At 44.7% G+C, this 8,371-nt stretch overlaps 1 long non-coding RNA gene across 1 annotated transcript; it reads left to right on the forward strand.

Moving 5' to 3' along the window:
• The first annotated feature begins 30 nt into the window (after positions 1-30).
• Positions 31-4,092, forward strand: LOC145546115 (uncharacterized). The gene is made up of 3 exons (XR_014082518.1): positions 31-334; positions 2,880-2,970; positions 3,845-4,092. It is a non-coding gene; the product is annotated as an uncharacterized LOC145546115 (long non-coding RNA).
• The last annotated feature ends 4,279 nt before the right edge of the window (positions 4,093-8,371 follow it).

The raw sequence follows: 8,371 nt of genomic DNA on the forward strand, positions 1-8,371 counted from the left end.
ACATTCCACCAGTCGCCAGGCCCCTTTGGCAGAGGGTGGGGTACCTTTGAGGTGCCTTTTATGAAGAACTACAGGGTGGGCCTTCAGCACCCCTAGGGACCACTTTGAAAACTAGAATTCCCCCCACTTTAAGTCCAGAATTCCATCATTTGAAGTCTCTTCTCTTGAAGTTCCTCTTTTAAATGCAGGCTGTATTGAGATGAGTCACAGTTAGCTCCACAAACCTTGTTATGGGCCGGATTTTGTCCTCTCACCCTCCGCACGCATATGTTGAAGTCCTAGCCCCCAGTACCTTAGAATGTGACTTCGTGAAGAGATAAGGGTCTTTACAGAGGTGATTATGTTAAAATGAGGTCATTAGGGTGGGTCCTTATCCAGTATGACTGAGGAAACGTAAACACAGATGTGCACCTGAGGAGGTGATGTGAAGATCAGGGAGAAGATGGCCATCTAAAGACCAAAGAGAGAGGTCTCACATTAGAGTTCTCCAGAGAACCAACAGGAGCCCAATCTTATACGTTCAAATAGAACTTATCAAGAAGGGGCTCAGGTGATTATGGAAGCTGAGAAGCGGCATAATCTGCTGTCAGAAAGTGGGAGACTCCTGAAAGCTGATGTATAATTTCCAGCCTGAGTCTGAAGGCCTAGTAACCAGGAGTGCTGCTGGTGTAAGTTCCGGTCCAAGACTGATATCTCAGGCAGAGAGAATCAGTTCAGCTTTCCTCTGCCTTTTTTCTCCATTCAGGCCTTCAAAGGATGAGATGATGTCCATCCACACTGAAACAGGGTAGTCTACTCTATCCAGCCCACCAATTCAAATACTGATCTCTTCCAGAAGCATCCTCACAGACATACTCAGAAATAATGTCTAACCAGATATTTGGGCATCCCACGGCCTAGTCAAGGTGACACAGAAAATTAACCGTCAAAAGCCTGGGACAGATCCTTCCCTCACAGCCTTTAGCTGAAACCAACCTTGCTGACACCTTGACCTTGGACATCTAGCTTCCAGATCTGTGAGAAGATAAACCACTGTCATTTAAGCCACCCCGTCTATGGTGCTTTGCTATGGCAGTCCTAGCAAACTGATACAACCTCGATTATTCCTTGAACGCGTTGAGTGGGAACAGTAAAGAGACTGGGTGCTGGGGAATATTCTTTGTTGTCTTCAGTTTTGTGGAAATGACAAAAAAACATTGTTGGTAGTTGGAGGCAGGGTTGCATATGGAGAGAGAAAGGGCTGCATTTGAATTCTAGCTTTGCTACTGTTTCTAGCTGGATGTCCAAAGGAAAGTTATTTCATATCTCTGATGTTCCGTGTACTCATTTGTGGAGGGGAATAAGGATTTGCCCACTCCCCTGCCCTGTAGCTTTCCCAATGACTCAGCTGGCAAAGAACCTGCCTACAATGCAGGAGACACAGGAGATGTGGGTTCGATTCCTGGGTCAGGAAGATCTCTTGGAGGAGGAAACGGCAACCCATTCCAGTATTCTTGCCTGAAAAATCCCGTGGACAGAGGAGCCTGGTAGGCTGCAGTCCCTGGGGTTGCAAGAGTCAGACATGGACATCACTGAATGACTAAGCACTACGCTGCACTGTAGCACTGATGTGAAACTAAGCTACTGTCTTTGCCCAGTACCTGCCTATACAGGAGCTATGAACATGATAACTACACCATCTCTATTATAAGAGGATTTGTCACTGGAGAGAAGAAAGTGCTCAACATCTACCTTCTTGAAAGGTGTTTTTTGGCCATGCCAGAGAGCTTAGTTCCCCAACCAGGGATTGAACCCAGGCCACAACGGTGAAAGCCCAAAATACTAACCTCTAGGTCACCAGGGAACTCCCCGTTGCACATCTTTATCTGAACCATGGATTTCCTCTCCAAGAATTATGATGGTGACCACGGGAACTATCTCACAGTTATTGTGTAAGATGTTGATCCTGCCTAAAGCACTAGGAGTAGGATTGCCAGATAAATCTATTTATCTGGACACCAGTTAAATTTGAATTTTAGATGAATAATTTTTAGTATAAATAGGTTCTGAAACTTGCATGGGACATATTTATACTAAAGAATTCTTTATTGTTTATCTGAAATTCAAATTTATTGTAACTGGGGATCCTGTGGTTTCATTTGCTAAATCTGATGGTCTTAACTAGGAGAGACCTGCCAAGAGACACAATCATATATGACTAATGAGGTTCATGGGGTGGCAAAGAGTCAGACACAACTGAGCGACTGAACTGAACTGAATGAGCTGCTATTAAAAATCACCAAGTACTCAAGTGTATAATAAGTGCTAAGTGTAGTTGTATCAGTTGTATATCAAACAACCATAAAATCTCAGTGATGTAACAACAATAAACATTTATTTAATTCAGACATCTAAGAGTTGACTGATCTAGGCTAGGCTCCTCTTGGTCAAGGCAGCTTCTTCCTCTTCTTGGGGCTAGTGGGCTGGCCTTGGCATGCTCTTTTCATGGCAATGGGAGAAGCACCAGAGGTCTTGGAATTGGCATACCATCACTTCCATCTTAAGCTATTGGCTTTGGCTTTGACCAAACTCAATGTTGAATGATGGGGAAATGTACTCCATCCTTTTATTGGGAAGAACTGTGAAGACATAGTGTAAAAAGTGTCGATATGCGGCAGTAAGAAGAGTTGGGGCCCATAAAGCAATCTCCTGTTGTAGTCAAGAAGGTTGGTGCTGCTCTGATTGGAGCAGCTGGGGAAGGTTTGGTGGAAGAGGTGACATGAAGGGCAGGTGGGATTTGGGTAAGAGGATCAGCATGAGCAAAGTCTTGGCTGCTAATTATTATCCATTTGTCTTTCCATTTCTGCTCTCTGCCCTTCTCCATCCTGCCCTTTCCCTAGGAGGTTGTCCTCCATGAAACTGCATGAATTCATTAAGCAAAGCAGTATTTTCCAAGCAAGCAAGATGTACTCTCATTTCCCCTGTCCCAAGGTAAGAACTGCACATACCTGTCCCTCGGGGACTCTATAGGAAGCTGGGGAGATAGTTCTCATGAGCTTTGGGTTGGTTTGGCACTTCTTCACCATGAAAAGAATCTCCCCTCCTCCACTGAGCCCAGGGAAAGGAGGCTATAGTAAAGCCTCTTGAGGGAACAAGGAGACAGGATCACGTGGGAGCCCCCAGGGACTGTGCTGCCTTCAGCAGCCAGCACTGGTGCACCTTCATGTGCTTTGTCATTGTTACTTGGCTGGCTCTGATGTTTCTGCTTCTCTGTGTCCTCTCACTTTAATCAACATCCTTTCTCACTTTTTTCCCTGTCTCATAGCTTTAATGTATGTAAGGTTTCTGCTTCCTCCCAATTTCAGCATATTGTAACTTGAGCTTCTAATAACCCTTCACAGCCCTGACTGCGTGGCCTCTCTCTATGCATTCAGTGTTGTGTTTGTCTTAACTGTCTTAGTCATCATGATTTCCTAGTTGACTTTCCCAAGAGCAGGAATCAGAATGACCTGCTTTGTCTCTATGTGGGCAGAGCTTCTCATTCTAGCTGCTGGGCAGCCCGTAGATTGGAAAGGTGTCCAGCCTGGCTGGGTGGGCAGTGGAAAAGTGGAGGGATGGGGAGGCAGCGTCATACAGAACAGTGTGCGGCAGCCTTGGGTGGTTCCTAAGCAGGAGCTGAGGGTGGGTGGGGGGTCAGTTTCCCTTAGAAGGTCCATTGGGTACAGCAGGCACCATGTTGAAAGTTGATGGACAGATTCATATAGTAAAGTGTCAATGTTTTGGCAAATAACCCGATGAGAGATGCGTGTGTATATTAGTATGGCACTCACCAACTTCCATGCCCATTATCTCATTTGATTCTCAGAACGCCTGATGAGGCCATTTAAAGCAGGTGTAATTATTGCTTCCTGACAAGCAAGGAACCTGAGTCACACAGAGAGATGAAGTGATCAGTGTCTGAGTGCAGAGGATGTTAGTGGTTGAGCTACAACTGGAATGAGGGCTTCCCGTCTCCTTCCCTGATGTGTTTATACTAGACCATAGGATGGTCTTTGGGGCTCCAACTCTAAGAGGTAAGATGATTTTCTACCTCAAATAAAAAAAGAAAGACGGTGTACACGGATGTGTATGACAACATTGCTTATAATAGCAAAAGACTGGAAAAAAGTTAAATTTCCACTAGAAGCAACCTGGTTAGTGCTGTATCCATATCAAGAATACTATGCGATTTTTAAAAGAATAAGGCTAAAGAAAAAAATAACAAATAAGGTAGATGCATCACACAATTATGGAATGCTCTCCAAGATATATTACCCAGTGGAAAAGCAAAAGCAGTGCTTTCCTGCATATTAAAAATAGGGAAACATATTATACTGGTATATGCCTAGAATACGCCTGTAAAACCATAAAAGAAACTGGTTCCTGATGGCTGTGCCTGAGGTGGGAGGATGGAGGGATTGAGGGTTTGGGGTAGAACAGAGATATTCCTAACTGTATAGCATTTTGTACTCTTAAACTTTTTTTTTTTAAAGCAATGTGCATATATTATGTTTTCAGTTAAAATTTTTAAAAAGTGTCTGGAAGAGAGAGGTTTGCTCAATATGGGTGAAAGGAAGTTTAGGCTGTGTAATCTGTTCTAGTTGAAGACAGGTAGGCTCTTTAAGCCACTGGGTCATACCCAACCTACATGCCATCCCCCCACCGCTGTGCCCCCTCTCCCATCTGGGGTTGCCTTTACTTCCACTGGGGACAGATGTCCAACTGCCAACATGCCCTCTTCCCTTTCTGGCTGCCTCAGCTGCAGACTGCTGGGATTTTGAGACATTTCAGCTCGGGTGTGCTAGAGCATTTAGAGGATTGTATGAGTTTGAGTAAACTACGGGAGTTGGTGATGGACAGGGAAGACTGGCATGCTGCAGTCCATGGGGTCACAAAGAGTCGGACATGACTGAGTGGCTGAACTGAACTGAATAGTAACACCGACAATAGTTTACAATGATCGGGCACTAACCATCTACCAGGTGCTGGGAATTTTTCATGGATAATTTTACGTAATTTTTCAGAGAAATCCTATGAGTTAGGTACTATGATTACATCTGTCTTCACAGAAGTAGTAACTGAGTTTCAGAAAGGCTAAGTCGCCTGCCCATAGTGATGCAGGTAGGATCAGGTGAAGCCTGAACTTAAGCACCAGAGTCCCTGTATTAAATCCCTTCCTGCTGGAAATACTGAGAGCAGTTTCTATTTTCCTGACTGAACCCTGGCTGATATACAGTGAGTATGCAAGAGGAAGAGGAGACCTAAATGCTCAGAGGATTTGTTGGGTGCATCTGACGTAAGGACACATGCCCCCAGGGTGTATGCCAGGATGTATGTGAAGGCATGTGTATGGCTTGCTCTCTGTATGTCCCCTTCTCCAGCAGTCCCCACTTCACCTGCACCCTCCTTACCTGACTATCCAAACCTCCTAATCATGGAACTTAACCAGTAACTGCCTACATGTTTGCCTGTTGCCCCAACTAGTGATTGTTCTAATCCTTAGTCCAGAACAGGGCCACCTGCTAGTTTATTAAAGGGAAACGTCCACCCTCATGATGGCTGTTAACCGAAGGGGCTGTGAGGGCTGTACCCCAGCAGCTGATTTCCCTGGTAACTGATGAACCAACCTGACATCAATTCCCCCTATGAATGGTAGCCTCCCTGACTTCAGGAGTGTAAGATACCCTATCCAACAAACCATTGATATTAACAGCTCTGTCGCTGTTTCCAGGCTCTTCCTTTGGCCTGCAGACTGGGCCATAACAAGACTTTCAGGCCGGAGGAGTGCAGCCCCACAGCATGTATATAAGCATTTTATCAGTCAGGGCCTGATCAGAAGACAGAAGCCACACAGAAATTCTAACAGGGAAGGCAGAATGTAAAGAATTACTAACTAGTGACAGGGAATTGGCTACTTAGGAGTAAAGACAACTGTAAATACAGGAATGAATTTGGGAGTGGTGCCTCTCAGAGGCTGAGATTCAGATCTCACTGGAGAGGTGTGGCTGGAGTCATCAAGCCTTGTTCACTGAGGTCATGGTCAAGCTGGAAACTGACCACGGGGTGCCAACAAATCTCACCTGGAAGCTGCCTAGAAGCTGGTGTTAAACTTTACAGGAAGTCATTGGAGAACCTTAGCTAGGAAACCTGTTGGGACAAGCTTCTCCTAAGGTGCCCCTGAGATTCTCTGGAGATGAGTGACATGCCCAGCATTGAGAGAGGAAGAAGAAAGCAAAGAGCACCAGAGCCAGGAGAGGAGCCTTTTCTTCCTGGAGTTCACAAACTCATGACCATTGAGTCAGTGATGCCATCCAACCATCTCATCCTCTGTCGTCCCTTTCTCCTCCTGCCTTCAATCTTTCCAGCATCAGGGTCTTTTCAAATGAGTCAGCTCTTCGCATCAGGTGGCCAAAGTATTGGATCTTGTCAGAAACTTATCTTTTTTACATCTTTCCATGAAATGTTCCCTTGGTATCTCTAATTTTCTTGAAGAGATCTCTAGTCTTTGCCATTCCATTGTTTTCCTCTATTTCTTTGTACTGATCACTGAGGAAGGCTTTCTTATCTCTCCTTGCTATTCTTTGGAACTCTGCATTCAAATGGTTGTATCTTTCCTTTTCTCCTTTGCTTTTCATTTCTTTTCTATTCACAGCTATTTGTAAGGCCTCCTCAGATAGCCATTTTGCTTTTTTGCATTTCTTTTTCTTGGGGATGGTCTTGATTTCTGTCTCCTGTACAATGTCACAAACCTCCATCCATAGTTCATCAGGCACTCTGTCTATCAGATCTAGCCCCTTAAATGTTTCTCACTTCCACTGAATAATTGTAAGGGATTTGATTTAGGTCATAACTGAATGGTCTCGTGGTTTTCCCTACTTTCTTCAATTTAAGTCTGAATTTGGCAATAAGGAGTTCCTGATCTGAGCCACTGTCAGCTCCCGGTCTTGTTTTTGCTGACTGTATAGAGCTTCTCCATCTTTGGCTGCAAAGAATATAGTCAATCTGATTTTGGTGTTGACCATCTGGTGATGTCCATGTTTAGAGTCTTCTCTCGTGTTGTTGGAAGAGGGTGTTTGCTATGACCAGTGTGTTCTCTTGGCGAAACTCTAGTAGCCTTTACCCTGCTTCATTCTGTACTCCAAGGCCAAATTTGCCTGTTACTCCAGGTGTTTCTTGACTTCCTACTTTTGCATTCCAGTCCCCTATAATGAAAAGGACATCTTTTTTGGGTGTTAGTTCTAAAAGGTCTTATAGGTCTTCATAGAACCATTCAGCTTCAGCTTCTTCAGCATTACTGGTTGGGGCACAAACTTGGATTACCGTGATATTGAATGGTTTGCCTTGGAAACGAACAGAGATCATTCTGTTGTTTTTGAGATTGCATCCAAGTACTGCATTTTGGACTCTTATTGACTGACAGCTACTCCATTTCTCCTAAGGGATTCTTGCACACAGTAGTAAATATAGTGGTCACCTGAGTTAAATTCACTCTTTCCAGTCCATTTTAGTTTGCTGATTCCTAAAATATCTATGTTCACTCTTGCCATCTCCTGTTTGACCACTTCCAATTTGCCTTGATTCACGGACCTAACATTCCAGCTCCAACAGAAAATTGAATTAAAGATTTACTGAGCACGGCCCCGCCCATCAGAGCAAGACCCCGTTTCCCCCTCAGTCAGTCTTTCCCATCAGGAAGCTTCCATAAGCCTCTTATCCTTCTCCATCAGAAAACTAACGAATCTGATCACATGGCCTACAGCCTTGTCTAACTCAATGAAACTATGAGCCATGCTGTGTAGGGCCACCCAAGATGGACAGGTCATGGTGGAGCGTTCTGACAAAATGTGGTCCACTGGAGAAGGGAATGGCAAACTACTTCAGTCTTCTTGCCTTGAGAACCCATGAACAGTATGAGGTCTCTTCAGCGCCCTCTGCTTACAAAGCTTAATATCAGGGGCTGGCAAGAGAGATGCTTACAGGGCTTTGCTTCAGTATCAGGAGCTGGGCAATTAAGGGTGGATTTACTGTTGAGAAGCAGTAAATTGATAACTGACACAGCATGTAGGTACTAGGAATTCAGTTCCCTGTCAACACAGCTGCCTCAGTACCCCAGGGGAAGGTGCTGTCTTTTGAGAAGTTCACCCAAAATGATACTTCACAAGCCCCTTCCAGGTTCATGACCCTGTGCTGTGCTGGATACCAAGGCTCATCATATGTACTTCTCACCTTTGTGGAGCATGTGATCTCATTGGAGAGGAACAATGCTTCTTGACGTCCCCTAGGCACACTCAAGTTCACATGCCTTCCTGACTTTTTGCTGGCAGTTTTCTCAGCCTACAAAACCCTCTCTCCT

Source organism: Giraffa tippelskirchi, chromosome 4 (genome assembly GCF_054371585.1).
Source record: "Giraffa tippelskirchi isolate mGirTip1 chromosome 4, T2T-mGirTip1v1.2.pri, whole genome shotgun sequence".
NCBI lineage: Eukaryota > Metazoa > Chordata > Mammalia > Artiodactyla > Giraffidae > Giraffa > Giraffa tippelskirchi.